General features: G+C 38.9%; 1 protein-coding gene across 2 annotated transcripts in view; it reads right to left on the reverse strand.

Moving 5' to 3' along the window:
- Positions 1-17,864, reverse strand: part of RPS24 (ribosomal protein S24) — a 367,458-nt gene that overhangs the window by 302,004 nt on the left and 47,590 nt on the right. The gene's annotated exons all lie outside the window — the stretch shown is intronic.

Consider the following 17,864-nt stretch of genomic DNA (forward strand, 5'->3'; position numbering starts at 1 on the left):
AAATATTTAATCACATGGAAAATGGTCCTTAATATTTTAAGTGCTAAAATCCTGTTATAGAACAGTATGTAAAGAATACTATTTTTAAGTGAGTATCTATTTAAGTGGAAAAAAGGACTGGCCCAAAAATATATCAAACAGGGTTATCTCTAGATGATGAAATGGAAATTACCTTTATTTCCATGCAGAGTATTCTGCATACGTTGCCTTGTTTAATACTTGCTGTGACTCTGGAGTAGGTGGGCATCAGCTTTTCACAAGAGACCTTAACGAAGCTCAGAGAGGTTGCTCAGTCTGTCCTGGGCCCCTCTAAAGGGAAGCACAGAACCGCCGGCCAGTCTCCAGCTGGCTAATCCCAAGGAGCTTTCCTCCTAGGGAACAGGGCCTGAGGGTCCTGTAAAGTAAGTGATACCCTGATTTGAGCAACATGTCTAATTACAGCCACTCCTTCAACTTGCACTGTAGATCCATCCCCCTCTTGTTTACTTGAGGACATGACTTCAGAACTCTTCCCACTCTCTCCCACAGCATAATGTTCCTCCTCTTTACAAATGGTACCAATCATTAGGAAACAAAAAACAAAAAACATGGAAATGACATAATAGAGCAGCCAGCCTTACAAGACACTTCGTGACAATTGTCTCATTTGCTGCTCAGAGCCAATATATCAAGCATAGAACATTCTGCCATTTTACAATTGACCCCCAGCCAAGTAAAATCTGGGATAGCAGGAGACCTTCAAGACCATTGCTTCTGGTACAGGAAGAATCTACAGAACAAATATGATGAGGGTCCCAGGAACCAAGCACCAGAACATATCCCACCTCTTTAGGAACAATATCAGTGATGGCTCCTCTACAGAATGAGTAACAAATCCAATCCAGCCTTTTGTGTAAATCATAAGAGCATCATCATTTCATTTTCTCCGAGCACTTCTGTTATCTGTCCTAACAGAAGTGCATAATCTCTGGGGTCAAACAGATCTGCATTTGAAACCTAGGTCTGTTACTTACCAGTTATATCACTTTGGGAAAGTTTTCTAACGCCGAACCTCCATTTCCTCGGTTGTAAATATATTGCTATGAAGATCGACAGAGGCAGCAAATGAACACTGTTAGAAAACTTAGTGCCTAGCAGATAAATGCTCCTAAAATTTTATCAATTAACAGTAGCTATTGATCTTCACTACAGTACCATGGGATGGTGTGATATAGTAAGAGTCCCCTTCTACAGCATTCCAGAAAAATGCCATCTTAGATGAGATGTTTCCCTTTCAGTCACAAGCCTGTGCCCTGTAAGCTGAAGTGTCTAGTGTCAAGTCATAAAAAGAGCACAAAACTCTGTCGGAGGGCAGAGGCTTAATTCACATGCAAAAGCTGCCATGGAATTATAAAAGCATGTTATGATTGCAGATGATTTGAAAGAACTGTAGGGGTTTGGCTCCCAGGTGCTTTCACTTAAGAATACCTGGCTTTCTCCGTAAGAGCTGGCTCCCAGGTAGTCCCATAAAAGAGAGCACCTTTCAGACACCTTTCCAGGGCAGCCTGATATACTGGGACACACAGCCCTGTCCAAGGTGCTCTGTTACACCCAGTGATGTAAATTCCTCCTGCCCCTGAGCACACTTAGTGGACACAGCGCATTCTCTGTAGAGACTTTCCTGTATCCTGGAAGACAGGCTCCAAGTCCCCAGTCTCATCATGTGCTACACACTGCCTAGGGGGTGGGCCTTGTAACCCTTTCCTCTCCCAGCGACAGGGCTCCTCCTCCCCCCATTCGGCTACATCAGAGAGGGTGGGAGGCAGCATCCATCCTTGCATTTGTTTTACTTATACCTGGGAAGGATGTACTCTTTGCTGAAGGCCAACTTGGATAGAGGGAAAAGAATGTGATCTTAATTCCCTCTTTAAAACTCAAAGAAAATCTCTAATTCAGCTATGACAGTGAATAAAGCAGATGTCTATAATTTTAGATTCTATACACTATTTAGGTCTTGCCACCTGGAAATAATAATGGTGACTAGGTGCTAGGGACTGAATTGTGTCCCTGCAGATTCATATGATAAATCCCTAATTCCGAATATGATGATATTTGGAGATGGGGTGCTTGAGAGGTTAGTTTAGATGAGGTCATGAGGGTGGGAACCCCAGGTCAGGATTAGTGCTCTTATAAGTAGAGACACCAGAAAGCTTGCTTCTCTCTCTACCCACAGACCCTGAGGAAAGGCCATGTGAGGAAACAATGAGAAGGTGGCTGTCTGCAACCCAAGGAGAGAGCCCTCACCAGCACTGACATTGCTGGCACCTTGATCTTGAACTTCCTGTGTCTACGAATATGAGAAATAAATTCCTCTTACATAAACCACTCAGTCTATGGTACTTTGTTATGGCAGCCCAAATGACTAAGACACTCAGTCATTGATCTGATTTACAAAAAGAAAAAAAAAAGGATGAGTATAGCCATATTTGGGGAATATTTGCCAAAAACAGAATCTTTGTTAAGACCATAAACCAAACTTTAATTCAAAAATGATGACTCAGAGCAATTTCTGAAGAAATAAATGCCTATGAAATGATTCAGGGCTATTTTCAGACAAACTAGATCTTTAGGTGACCTTCTGCCCCTGAGCCTTCCTGCATATTTCCAGAGAAATTAAAAAGAACATGGACTCTTTAAAAAAGACCAAAGCAAAACTGAAGTGGATAAAGCTTGGGAAATAAATTGAAGAAAACAAGAAAAGTAATTATAGAAATGCAAACTGCTTTAGAAGCAGCAAGAAGTAGAAATATGATCAAGACCTTGATGACAGCTAGAGAAAAACACTTAATATAAAACTAAATAGCAAATAAATAAACTCTATCAGTAAAATGACAGATTTTGAGGGTAAATTGTATCCATCAAGCACTTACTTGGTGCTCCTGAAGAAGAAAATAAAACTAGTGAAAAGCAGAAAAATAGTCTAAGATATAATAGAAGACAACATTCTAAAGTAAAGGAATACCTAAGACTACAGCTCAAAGGGCAATTTGTCATTGCCGACTAATTTACTAATGAAGTAAAAACTCCAAAGGGCAGAGAAATCAAGTCAACTACTAGGGGACATAGTCAGGTTGCTTCCATGTTCCTCTCTGCAACAGTGACCAAAGATAGAAGAGAAGCTCAAAGAATTCAAGAGTTGGGGGTAGGCAAAATGAGACCTAAGATTTTTATTAATTCAGCCAAAGTGCCATCATGTATAAAGACAATGGAGAAGTTCTCAAGAAATATAGCACCAATCAACCCCTCCTAATGAAAAAACTTAGCCAAACAATAAATGAACCCAAAAGATATAAAAAGAACTCATGAATAAGAGAACGGTGCTGTTCAATACCTGGCAGTAGAAGTGGAACACGTTTAACTATAGAGCAAAATCTAGAGACATGTAAGAATTGAGGTTACAGGAGATTTAAAATAGTGTATACCTTGACAATGTCAAAATAATAGTATAAGGAACAAAAATAAAAAGGGACAGGGAGGGGAAAAAGTAGAAGAAGTCTGTATGCCCTGAATCCCTGAAGCCTCATTGTGTAGAATCAATACTATCTAAGGTTGAGCTCTGCTTTAAATTTTCCAAACATTGTGCCAGGCTCTCCCCCTACAAAAAAGTTCTCTAGATTGAGGTTTACTCACAGTGGGTTAAATAACTTACCCATATTTTCATTGGGAAACTTATTTTCCAAAATCCAACTCAGTGACAATATTCTGACTAAAACACTGGAGCTAAGCACCACTGATTAAAATAGCCCCAACTTCCTTAGAGATGGGATCTCCCCCTAGCTCCAATCTTCTCCCATCTGAGATATCCTCTCCCAACTCTGGGGTCCCCATCCATGCCAGCCTCTCCACTCTGCCAGTCACTGCAATCATCAACATCTTCAACCTCCCCATTGTGGTCAGCTCTTTCTCCTACACCTCTGATTCCATACTTGAAGAGAACACAGGCACCCCACATGTTCATAGCCACCTGTAGACCACTGTACCCCTACAGGAAAGTTTCTTGCTCCTGCCATTCCCCAACCTCTTCACCATCCTCTCTTTCCATGTTTCCCAAAATACTTTCCATAGGTACTAATCCTACAAATTAGCTCCACTCATCAAGGTTACCATGGTCCCATGTTTGGAAATCACAGATCGTATACTTCCACCTTAAATATTCACCAGATACAGAGGTGTGTTAAAGGTTATGAAACTGTCATATGAAAGATACCCATTTCCTAAACCTTCTCCTTCACAGAACCATTGTCACAAGAATGTCTATTAATATTTGCTTCAATTGAAAACACTTTGGGAAACTGTTCTACCAACCTCTATGACACTCTCTTACTCTCTTAGCCTCACCACCTGCCATAATTTCTCTTTCTGCTTGCCTCTCTTCCTCCACAGCCCTTCTCCATTTTTCCCTTTCTGCAAGTGTAGTAGAAATGACTTTCTGCTTGCCCAGTATCCTTTATCATTCTGCCAATACAAGTACCTCATTTTCTTTTGGGGTCATTGCCCCAGCCCCACTCTGAAGCCATGTGATTCAGCTCTAAAGGTTAAACATGACTCAAGCTGGGCCAGTGACAGCACTGAATTCCCCTGCTTACAGTAATCAGATACTGATGGTCTAGGAACACCAGCCAAGTCAGTAATAGCCAGTTCTAATGTCTTTGTTGGGGCTTTCAGGGAAAAGGTGCTCTATCTTCTGCTTGCATTGTTCAGCTAATGGGATGTAAAGTTGGTGGCCATCTTGTGGACAGCCTGCCTGAGAAATAGACTAACACAGAAGAACGTGAAACTTCAAGATATTCCTGAAAATAAAATGGATCCAGCAATGCCTGGTTTCTTACACTTTTCAGTTATAAGAGTCAATAAATCTCTCTTTTTTCTGTGATCTAGTTGTGTTGAGTTTCTGTTACCTGCAACCAAATCAATCATAATAATAGCTAATACTAACATAGTGTTTATTATGTTCCATACAGTTATAAAGGTTTAACATACATTTTCTCATCTAATTCTAACAAATTTTAAGAAATAAATATTAATATTGTAGTTTATTCTACAAGGGAAGAAATTAAAACACAGTTTAGTAATTTACCAACGACCACACAACCAGTAAATGGCAGGCCCAGGGTTCAGATCCACACAGTCACCCATGAGTCCACCTTCTTCACCACAAAGTTACCACTTCTGTAAGTATAATTAAGGATTCTAACCGATGTAGCAGGTTCTCAGACCAAACGCTGCACCAGATCCTACCCTTAATCAAGGGGAATTTCAGTGACTGATTAATTCAGGAAAGATTGACCTCAAGTAATCCCAAACTCTGCGGCTCAGAAAACCCTCTCAACCTACCTCTTGTCAACTCCCAAACAAATTCCCTAACTCAGATGAAATACTAAATTTTTTCTCTTACTTTACAGAGGCCCTCTGACCTGACTTTTTCCAACAGGCTCCTTCTCAAACTCACAATTTGTCTCCAGGTACTTACTCCTCCAACATGACTCTTTGAGTGAGGCCCAGCACAGCTCCCTGCCAGGGTTACCCATGGACCAGTGTTCTTGTTCCTCTTCAGTCCCCTTTCCTGGGATCTCATTCCTTCAGGTTAATTATCCCAAAATAGAAAAATGACTTAGTATACTAGAGAACCACAATATGATGAGATACCCTATAACTAATTTATATGATGTTGTCAAGGTATTACAGCAACAGAGAAATCGTATTCAGCATAAAAAGCAGGCTATAAGTTAAATGTGAAGTAAAATCTGATACATAAGTACAGATCAATAGGTAGAAAATAGAGACTGACAGAGAACCCACTAAAATGTAATAATGGCTGTCCTTTCCTATTAGAACAATGGGTGACTGTTGATTTGCTTTTCTTTGATTCTTCTTTATTTTCCCAATGTTCAAGTTAAAAACATACTTTTCAGTGAAAAACTTTTTTAAAAATACAGACTATTGAAAAATTAACTAAAGTTCCTTTCAAATACCATTCTTTCTTACTCAAAATTTTGGACAAAAGACAGCTATACTTACTGCCTCTGTTTTCCTCACTCAAAACCCCACCAGTCCTCCACTTTCGCTTTCTGGCTTTTCTCTACAACATTTTCCTAAAAAGCCACTCTGGAACACTGCCAAGTCAATAGGCACATTTCTGAACCTCTGCATCAGATAATATTGCTGATCACCATTCGCTGTTTTGGTGAAATTTTTTTTAAGTGGCAACGGTATAGTGAACCCCCATGAACCCATTCCCCAGCATTCACCATCACCAGTCTTGTTTCATCTCTTGCCCATCCACTTCTCCCCATCTGGTTTCTTTTCATGTTATAATACATAAGTTACATTTTCTAAAATTTCTAAAAGTTTTTTTTCAAGTTGAGGAGAAATAGGTTCATCCTATAGAAAAGTAGCACAATTACTAAGTATTCTTTTGGTTGTAAATGACAAAAACCCAGCTCAAATCATCTTAACTGGTTCATGGAATGAGGAAATCCAGAGTATAATAGCTTCAGGCATGGCTATGTCTAGGAATTCAAACAATGTCACCTAGATCACATTGTATATGGGGCGGGGGCAGAGGTGGGGTAGCCCTGCACAGGAGCGGGATACAGACAAGAACTCTGGCTGCATTGTCCACTACAAATAGCCAGAAGCAAACCATTGGCCCATATTCCCATTACTCAAAATAATCCCACGTGATGCTTTGATGTATTTGCTTCCTCTCTTTCCCAGACACATTTTACCCTATTCACATGAAAATTTTAAACCAAGACAATATATACAATGGATATAATTTTGTGTACCCCTCTTCAGTTGATAGACATTTGGGATGTTTCCTCCTTTTGACTATTATGAATAATTCTGCTATGAACAGTTTTGTGAGGACCTACATTTCAGTTCCTTTTGGATGCATACCTAGGAATGGAATTTCTGGGTCATATGGCAACTCCATGTATAACGCTTTTAAGGAAATGTAAAACTGTTCTCCAAAGGAGCTGTACCATTTTACAATCCCACCAGCAATGTATGAAGGTTCTAATTTGTTCACATCCTTGTAGATACTTGTTATTTTTTTATAGTCATTTTCATTATAGTGAGTGTGAAGTGGTATTTCATTGTAGTTTTGATTTGCATTTCCTTAAGGATTAATGACATTGAGTATCTTTCCATGTGCTTACTGGACATTTATATATGTTCTTTGGAGAAATGTCTATGCATATCCCTTGCCCATTTTTTAAACTTTTTTTTATTACTTAGGTTATTTTTTATTATTAAGTTGTAAGAGTTCTTTCTATATCCTAAATACAAACTATTATCTGATCTATGATTTCTACATATTTTCTCCCAGTCTGTGGGTTGTCTTTTCATTTACTTAATGATTCCTTTGGAAGCACAAAAGTTATTAATTTTGGTCAAGACAAATATATCTGGTATATATCTTTTTAGAATATATATATCTTATATTCTTTTGTTGCTTGTATTTTAGTTTCATACCTAAGTAGCTATTCCCAGCCTAATATCATGAATATTTAATTCTGTTTTCTTCAAAGAGTTTTATAGCTTCAGCTCTTAACTTTTGTGAATAGTATCAAGTAGGGATCCAATTTCATTCTTTGCATGTAGGTACCCAGTTATCCCCAAACCATTTGAAAAGACTATTCGTTCTCCTATCAAATTATCTTGTCACCTTTGTAAAAAAATCAATGCCTATAAATGTGAGGATTTACCTCCAGAGTCTCAATTCTTTTTTCTTTCTTTCTTTCTTTTCTTTCTCTTTCTTTCTTTCTTTCTTTCTTTCTTTCTTTCTTTCTTTCTTTCTTTCTTTCTTTCTTTCTTTCTTTCTTTCTTTTTATTAAGGTATCATTGATATACACTCTTTTTTGTTTTATTTTTTTATTAAGGTATTATTGATATATGCTCTTATGAAAGTTTCACATGAAAAACAATGTGGTTACTACATTTATCCATATTATCAAGTCCCAACCCATACCCCAATGCAGTCACTGTCCATCAGCATAGTAAGATGCCGTAGATTCACTATTTGCCTTCTCTGTGCTACACTTTTTTCCCCATGATCCCCCACACCATGTATACTAAACATAATACCCCTCAATCCCCTTGTCCCTCCCTCCCCACCTGCCCTCCCACACCCCTCCCCTTTGGTAACCACTAGTTCACTCTTGGAGTCTGTGAGTCTGCTGCTTTTTTGTTCCTTCAGTTTTGCTTCACTGTTATACTCCACAAATGTGGGAAATCATTTGGCACTTGTCTTTCTCCATCTGGCTTATTTCACTGAGCAAAATGTCCTCCAGCTCCATTCATATTGTTGCAAATGGTAGGATTTGTTTCTTTCTTATGGCTGAATAGTATTCAATTGTGTATATGTACCACCTCTTCTTTATCCATTCATCTACTGATGGACACTTAGGTTGCTTCCGTATCTTGGCTATTGTAAAAAGTGCTGTGATAAACATAGGGGTGCATATGTCTTTTTGAATCTGAGAAGTTGTATTCTTTGGGTAAATTCCAACAAGTAGGATTCCCAGGTCAAATGGTATTTCTATTTTGAGTTTTTTGAGAAATCTCCATATTGCTTTCCACAATGGTTGAACTAGCTTACATTCCCACCAGCAGTGTAGGAGGGTTCTCCTTTTTCCACATCCTGGCCAGCATTTGTTGTTCTTAGTCTTTTCAATGCTGGCCATCCTTACTGGTGTGAGGTAATATTTCATTGTGGTTTTAATTTGCATTTCCCTGATGATTAGTGATGTGGAAGATCTTTTCATGTGTCTGTTGGCCATCTGAATTTCTTCTTTGGAGAACTGTCACTTCATATCTTCTGCCCATTTTTTAATCAGGTTGTTTGCTTTTTGGGTGTTGAGGCATGTAAGTTCTTTATATATTTTGGATGTGAACCCCTTCTCAGACATGTCATTTACAAATATATTCTCCCATACTGTAGGATGCCTTTTTGCTCTATTCATGGTGTCCTTTGCCATACAGAAACTTTTTAGTTTGATTTAGTGCCATGAGTTCATTTTTGCTTTTGTTTCCCTTGTTCAAGGAGATGTGTTCAGAAAGTACTTGCTCATGCTTATATTCAGGAGATTTTTGCCTATGTTGTCTTCTAAGAGTTTTATGGTTTCATGACTTACATTCAGGTCTTTGATCCATTTTGAGTTTACTTTTGTGTATGGGGTTAAACAATAATCCAGTTTCATTCTCTTGCATGTAGCTGTCCAGTTTTGTCAACACCAGTTGTTAAAGAGGCTGTAATTTCCCCCACTGTATGTCCATGGCTCCTTTACCATATATTAATTGACCATATATGATTGGGTTTATATCAGCGCTCTCTAGTCTGTTCCATTGGTCTATGAGTCTGTTCTTGTACCAGTACCAAATTGTCTTGATTACTGTGGCTTTGTAGTAGAGCTTGAAGTTGGGAAGTGAGATACCCCCTGCTTTATTCCTCCTTCTCAGGATTGCTTTGGCTGTTCAGGGCCTTTTATGGTTCCATATGAATTTTAGAATGATTTTCTCAAGTTTGTTGAAGAATGCTGTTCATATTTTGATAGGAATTGCATTGAATCTGTAGATTGCTTTAGGCAGGATGGCCATTTTGAGAATATTAATTCTTCCTGTCCATGAGCATAGGATATGTTTCCATTTATTGGTATCTTCTTTAATTTCTCTCATGAGTGTCTTGCAGTTTTCAGAGTATAGGTCTTTCACTTCCTTGGTTAGGTTTATTCCTAGGTATTTTGTTCTGTTTGATGCAACTGTGAATGGAAGAGTTTTCCTGATTTCTCTCTCTGCTAGTTCATTGTTAGTGTGTAGGAAAGCCACAGATTTCTGTGTATTAATTTTGTATCCTGCAACTTTGCTGAACTCAGATATTAGATCTAGTAGTTTTGGAGTGGATTCTTTAGGGTTTTTATGTACAAATATCATGTAATCTGCAAACAGGGACAGTTTAACTTCTTCCTTGACAATCTTGATGCCTTTTATTTCTTTGTGTTGTCTGATTGCCGTGGCTAGGACCTCCGGTACTATGTTGAAATAAAAGTAGGGAGAGTGCATATCCTTGTCTTGTTCCCAATCTTAAAGGAAAAGCTTTCAGCTTCTCGCTGTTCAGTATAATGCTGGCTGTGGGTTTATCATATATGGCCTTTATTATGTTGAGGTACTTGCCCTCTATACCCATTTTATTGAGAGTTTTTATCATGAATGGATGTTGAATTTTGTCAAACGCTTTTTCAGCATCTATGGAGATGATCACGTGGTTTTTGTCCTTTTTGTTGATGTGGTGGATGATGTTGATGGATTTTTTAATGTTGTACCATCCTTGCATCCCTGGAATAAATCCTACTTGATCATGATGGATGATCTTTTTGATGTATTTTTGAATTTGGTTTGCTAATATTTTGTTGAGTATTTTTGTATCTATGTTCATCAGGGATATTGGTCTGTAGTTTTATTTTTTTGTGGTTTCTTTGCCTGGTTTTCATATGAGAGTGATGCTGGCCTCATAGAACGAGTTTGAAAGTATTCCCTCTTCTTCTACTGTTTGGAAAACTTTAAGGAGGATGAGTATCAGTTCTTCACTAAGTGTTTGATAAAATTCAGCGGTGAGGCCATCTGGTCCAGGAGTTTTGTTCTTGGGTAGTTTTTTGATTACCCATTCAATTTCATTGATGGTAATTGGTCTGTTCAGATTTTTCTCTTTCTTTCTGGGTCAGCCTTGGAAGGTTGTATTTTTCTAGAAAATTGTCCATTTCTTCTAGGTTATCCGGTTTGTTGGCATATAATTTTTCATAGTATTCTCTCATAATTCTTTGTATTTCTGTGGTGTCCATAGTGATTTTTGCTTTCTCATTTCTGATTCTGTTTATGTGAGTAGACTCTCTTTTTTTCTTGATAAGTCTGGCTAGGGGTTTATCTACTTTGTTTATTTTCTCAAAGAACCAGCTCTTGCTTTCATTGATTCTTTCTATTGTTTTATTCTTCTTGATTTTATTTATTTCTGCTCTAATCTTTATTGTGTCCCTCCTTCTACTGACTTTGGGCCTTATTTGTTCTTCTTTTTCTAGTTCCATTAATTGTGAATTTAGACTGCTCATATGGGATTGTTCTTTTCTGAGGTAGGCCTGTATTGCGATATACTTTCCTCTTAGCACAGCCTTCACTGTGCGTCCCACAGATTTTGCAGTGTTGAATTATTGTTGTCATTTGTCTCCATATATTGCTTGATCTCTGTTTTTATTTGGTCATTGATCCATTGGTTATTTAGGAGCATGTTGTGAAGCCTCCATGCGTTTGTGGGTTTTTTCATTTTCCTTGCATAATTTATTTCTAGTTTCATACCTTTGTGGTCTGAGAAACTGGTTGGTACAATTTCAATCTTTTTTAATTTACTGAGGCTCTTTTTGTGAACTAGTATACAATCTATTCTTGAAAATGTTCCATGTGCACTTGAGAAGAATGTGTATTTGGCTGCTTTTGGGCATAGAGTTATGTAGATGTCTGTTAGGTCCATCTGTTCTAATGTGTTGTTCAGTGCCTCTGTGTCCTTACTTATTTTCTGTCTGGTTGATCTGTCCTTCAGAGTGAGTGGAGTGCTGAAGTCTCCTAGAATGAATGAATACATCGCATTCTATTTCCCCTTTTAATTCTGGTAGTATTTGTTTCACATATGTAGGTGGTCCTGTGTTGGGCGCATGGATATTTATAATGGTTACATCTTCTTTTTGGATTGACCCCTTTATCATTATGTGATGTCCTCCTTTGTCTCTTGTGACTTTCTTTGTTTTGAAGTATATTTTGTCTGATGCAAGTACTGAAACTCCTGCTTTTTTCTCCCTATTAGTTGCATGAAATACCTTTTTTCCATACCTTCACTTTTAGTCTGTGTATGTCTTTGGGTTTAAAGTGAGTCTCTTGTAGGCAGTATATAGATGGGTCTTGTCTTTTTATCCATTCAGTGACTCTGTCTTTTTTTTTTTTTTAAGTTACAGGAATTTTATTTTCCTGAAAAATTCTACATGTTAATCTAAACCAACTTACATCACAGTTTTTATGCTTAAACACTACACTATTCAACCTTCCAAATACAAACAAGTAAAATTTGACATGTACTATAAGCAAAGATTATAAAACCAATGTTTCAAAACATAAGAAAACAGGGAATTGAAGTAGACTCCAGACCAAGGGTGGCTGATGATAGAATGAGTACTTCTCCCTGCTGATCATTTTCCTTTTTCTTGAATGCCCCAGCACTCTTGTTTGTTTGTTTGTTTGTTTGTTTGTCTTCATTCCTTCTCAGTTTCCTTTACAGGCTCCTCTCTCTCTCACTCTCTGTCCACCATTTAAAATGTCAGTACTTCTCTGTACTCTACCCTTGACTCTCATTTCTTATTAGTATGGGGTAAGTTTATCCATTCTTACATAGTGCCTCCTTCATTTGTATCTGCACCCTAGGTCTGTCCCCTGGTTTAGGTGATCCAAGCTCTACGGTAGGGTTCAGCAGATTATAGCCTATTAGCCAAATTCAGCACACCACCTGTTTTTATGAGTAAAGTTTTATTGGAACACAGCCATCCCCAGTTGTTTACATATTGCCGATGGTTGCTTTCCTACTACAATGGCAGAGTTGAGTGGTGCTGACAAAGGACATGTGATGTGTAAAACCTTTATTTATTATCTGGCCCTCCACAGAAAAGTTTGCTGACCCTTGCTCTAACCTAAGTGTGCCTTCTTCTGAGTTTTAGGCATGACTGAGATCGTATTTTTAAATAGTGGGGTAAACCCACCAACAATAGATTTACTGCATCTCTGTATGGGAGAGAGTGTAAAGATCAACTCTGGAATTCATAACCAAGTCCCATGGATAAAGATGGAAACAGCACAGTGAAGGGATATTTTTGTTAGGAATTCTGTCCTACCGAGGACATCAGAAGTATAATGCAGATCCTCCTCACTGTTGAATTAACTACAGAGCCTTTAAAGACAGAGTTCCAGACTTCATTCCCAGCAATTCTGATTCAGTAAATCTGGGGAGGAACTTAGGAATCAGAAATTTTATAATGCTTTCCAGGTAATTTTCATATGTAGCAAGTAAATAGGATTTGAAAGTCAAACTGATCTAAAAATCTATGGCCAAGTAAGATGGTCTTTTTATTCTTGATGAATTATTAAAAAGGCCAATCTGATTCTCTTGACTTACATATTATTTCTGAGTTTCTAGCTTTAGGGAATTACAACAAAGAATTCAAAATCTCAGCAATGATTTTCCTCAACCACTCTTCTTGCACTAAGGATTATATAATAAAAACTCTGTATTTCCAAATGGACTGATATCTTCAAAGTGCCTTCACATCTTCTCTCAATAGCCCTGTAAGGTAGAATGTAAGATCCAATTTGCTTTATCATACTTAGCATTTGCTTGGGTTTTGTTAGTTCCCTGCAATCCAGCCATTCTAGAGCCACCTCTAGTCTTGTCTATTCATTCAACAAAAAGTTCTCTGGAACATTTACCAGTTATTGTTAGGTATCAGAGAATATAGTAGTGAACTGGGTAAAATTCCTGTCTGCATAAGGCTTATATTCCCGTTGCCAGGAGCTTTCTCCTTAGATGTGCCTTCTGTGCAAAAAAATTTTCCCCAGCCTATCCTACTCTGAATCCTCTAAATGGGAATTTTCCCTCAAACTTATTAGAGAGAGGCTAACATTTGTCCCCTGGCCATGCCGTATCCTATCTTCAAGGCAGATTCTGCTGCCATGGTGCTTATCTGTTAGGTTGCTGTTAAGGCTATGCATTGGCTTCATGTTTACATCTGTTCTCTCTGACATAGTATGTGCAGTTCAGTGAGTTCCATGGCTTTTGTCTCTGAAAGGATGAGGATGAGACCCGTGACTGTGGCTGTTTTGAAGTTTCATATGATTAATGAGTGCTTTTCAGTGATTCTTACATCAGAATATACCCAGTATCTCACCTGATTGAAGATCAGAGCCTGCAGCTACAGATTCTCTTTAGTAAGAGAACTGGAAAACAAAGTTTTCTCAGATGGTACATTCCTCTTTCAGACCCCCGGCTGTGAGGTCAGGATGCCTGCAGCGGCCTCTGACAAAAGTCGGAGGTGCCACTGCCTGGAAGAAGCCTGGCCACCCTCAGATGGGCTGCTGCGGAGCACCGGGCGCAGGGGGTGCTGGTGGTGATTGGTGCATTCAGACCATTTACATTTTGGGTACAGATTCTCTTTAGTAAGAGAACTGGAAAACAAAGTTTTCTCAATGGTACATTCCTCTTTCAGACCCCCGGCTGTGAGGTCAGGATGCCTGCAGCGGCCTCTGACAAAAGTCGGAGGTGCCACTGCCTGGAAGAAGCCTGGCCACCCTCAGATGGGCTGCTGCGGAGCACCGGGCGCAGGGGGTGCTGGTGGTGATTGGTGCATTCAGACCATTTACATTTTGGGTGATTATCAATAGGTATGTATTTACTGCCATTGTAGGCTTTAGATTTATGATTACCAAAGGTTCAAGGTTAACTTCATTACTATCTAAGAATCTAACTTAACTCACTTAGTATGCTGTTACAAACACAATCTAAAGGTTCTTTTTTCTCCTCCTTTTTCTTCCTCCTCCATTCTTTATATATTAAGTATCATATTCTGTACTCTTGGTCTCTTCCTTGATTGACTTTGGGGATAGTTTACTTAATTTTGCATTTGCTTAGTAATTAGCTGTTCTACTTCCTTTACTGTAGTTTTATTATCTCTGATGACAGCTACTAAACCTTAGGAACACTTTCATCTATAGGAGTCCCTCCAAAATACACTGTAGAGATGGTTTATGGGAGGTAAATTCTCTCAGCTTCTGCTTATCTGGAAATTGTTTAATCCCTCCTTCAAATTTAAATGATAATCTTGCCAGATAAAGTAATCTTGGTTCAAGGCCCTTCTGCTTCATTGCATTAAATACATCATGCCACTCCCTTCTGTCCTGCAAGATTTCTGCTGAGAAGTCTGATGTTAGCCTGATGAGTTTTCCTTTGTATGTGATCTTATTTCTCTCTCTGGCTGCTTTTAATAGTCTTTCCTTATCCTTTATCTTTGCCATTTTAATTACTATATGTCTTGGTGTTGTCCTCCTTGGGTTCCTTGTGTTGGAAGACCTGTGCATCTGCATGGCCTGAGAGACTATCTCCTTCCCCAGATTGGGGAAGTTTTCAGCAATTACCTCCTCAAAGACACTTTCTATCCCTTTTTCTCTCTCTTCTTCTTCTGGTACCCCTATAATGCGAATATTGTTACATTTGGATTGGTCACACAATTCTCTCAATATTCTTTCATTCTTAGAGATCCTTTTTTCTCTCTGTGCCTTAGCTTCTTTGTATTCCTATTCTCTAGTTTCTATTTCATTTATCATCTCCTCCACCATATCTAATCTGCTTTTAATGTCCTCCATTGTGCTCTTCAACAATTGGATCTCTGACCGGAATTCATTCCTGAGTTCTTGAATATATTTCTGAACCTTCATGAGCATGTTAATAATTTTTATTTCGAACTCCCTTTCAGGAAGATTCATGATGTCAATGTCATTTAAATCTTTCTCAGGAGTTGTATTAATAATTTTACTTTGAACTAGGTTCCTTTGGCATTTCATATTTGTTATGGTGCCCTCTAGTGTCCAGAAGCTCTACTCTCTGGAGCTTCTCAGCCCCTGAAGCAATGTCAGGGGTCACAGGGGAGTGGTATTGGGGCCTGGGGGGAGCAAAGAGCTGTTTCCTGCTTCCCGGCTGCTATGCCTGTCTCCACTGCCTGAACCAGTGGGCCAAGCACACAGGTATAAGCCTCTATGCTTTGCGTTTGTAGTTGCTGTAGGCAGAACTTACCTCTGGCTGGCCTAATGCCAGGGTAGGGTTTGCCGGTTTGTGAGCCAGGTGGGGCTGGCTGGGAGAAAGGTGCAGTAGGCTGCATATCACGGAGGGGGTCCTTGGAGCTGTGTAGCCAACCAGGGAGCTGGAGCACCTGAAGATCGAGAACATTCCCAACCTGCTGGGCAGAGTGCACCCAGACAATTTTGTCTACGTGTCCTTTCTCCTGCAGTAAGCTCTGTGCAATCCTTGCCCCTTTAGCAGCCCTCTTGCTGAGGGCTTCCTTGTTAAGGAGTCTCTCAGACTGCCCACCATTCTTTTGTCCCAGAGCAGCTGGATATGGATCTCTGCTTTCCACAAGCAGCTGGAATTTCAGTCTCTCCAGGAATTCTGTCTGTCTTAGCTTTCAAACCCCCTAATCATGAGAGTACCATGCAAGCACCATGAAATGTAGGTTTGTGCTATCAGAGCAGATCTCCGGAGTTAGGTATTCAGCAGTCCCAGGCCTCCACTCCCTCCCCACTCCATTTCTCTTCCTCCCACCTGTGAGCTGGGGTGGGGGAAAGGCTTGGGTCCCTCCAGGCCACGGCTTTGGTACTTACCCCTTCCCATGAGGTCTGCTCTTTTCTCCAAGTGTATACAATCTGGCACAGTCCTCTTTCATGTTGCTTTTTCAGGATTAGTTGTATTAATTCTATTTTTGTATTATATGTGCTTTTAGGAGGAAGCCTCTGTCTCACTTCTCATGCTGCCATCTTTAATCCTCTATTGATATGCACTCTGCCATAGTCTCCTTCAATGACTACTGTGTGTTCTCTGAGCTGCTGAACTCAGCCTTTGTCTCCAGACTCCCAATTCTATCCCATTGATATAAATGTTTATCATTAGGCTAGAACCACATAGTCTTGATTGCTGTAAGTTTGTAGTACACTTTAAAATCTGAAAATGTAATTCCACCAACTTTGTTCTTCTTTTTCTAGACTTTTTTGGCTATTCTAGGCACCTTATATTTCCATATGAATTTTAAGATCAGTGTCTCAATTTCTGGGAAAAAAGCCAACTGGAATTTTGACAGGGATTTTGCTGAATCTGTATGTATTGCATCTTAACAATTTTAACTCTACTTATCCAAAACAGGGAAATTCTGTATGTTTGAGTCTTCTTTCTTTCTACAGTGTTTTATAGTTTTAGTGTACAAATCTTATATTGGCTTAATTTATTCTTAAATATTTTATTTATTTGATTCTGTTGTAAGTGGAGTTGCTTTCTTAATTTGATTTTAAGATTGTCCATTACTAGTGTATAGAAATTCAATTGATTCTTGTATTTTGATCTTGTATCCTGCATGCCTGCCAAACTAGTTCATTAGTTCCAATAGGATTTTTTTAATTCTTTGAAAATTCTTATATACAAAATCATGTGTTCTGCAAATAAAGATAGTTTTACTTCCTCCTTTTCAAGCTGGATTTCCTTTTATTTCTTTTTCTTGCCTAACTGTCCTGGCTAGAATACAAGTGATAAGAGCAGACATCTTTGTCTTGTTCCTGATCTTCGAGGGAAAGCATTCAGTCTTTTACCATTAGGCATGATGTCAACTGTGGGTTTTTCATGGATGCCCATTATTAGGTTAAGAGAGGTCTCTAATCTATAGGGCTGCCACAACAAATAGCCACAAACTTAGTGTCTTCAAACAACAGAAATGTATTCTCTCACAATTAAGGAGACCTAAAGTCTGAAATGAAGGTGTCACATGACCATGCTTCCTCCAAAGGCTCTAGAGGAGATCCTTTCTTGCCTTTTCCAGCTTTTGATGATTTCTTGGTTTATAGCTGCATCACTCCAATTCTGCCTCACTCTTTACATGGTCTTCTTCCCAGTGTCTCTGTGTCATTTCTGTCTCTTACAAGGACACTTGTCACTGGATTTAAGGCCCACGGGTAATCCAGGATGATCTCATCTCTATATCCTT

Source organism: Manis javanica, chromosome 7 (genome assembly GCF_040802235.1).
Source record: "Manis javanica isolate MJ-LG chromosome 7, MJ_LKY, whole genome shotgun sequence".
Classification (NCBI taxonomy): domain Eukaryota; kingdom Metazoa; phylum Chordata; class Mammalia; order Pholidota; family Manidae; genus Manis; species Manis javanica.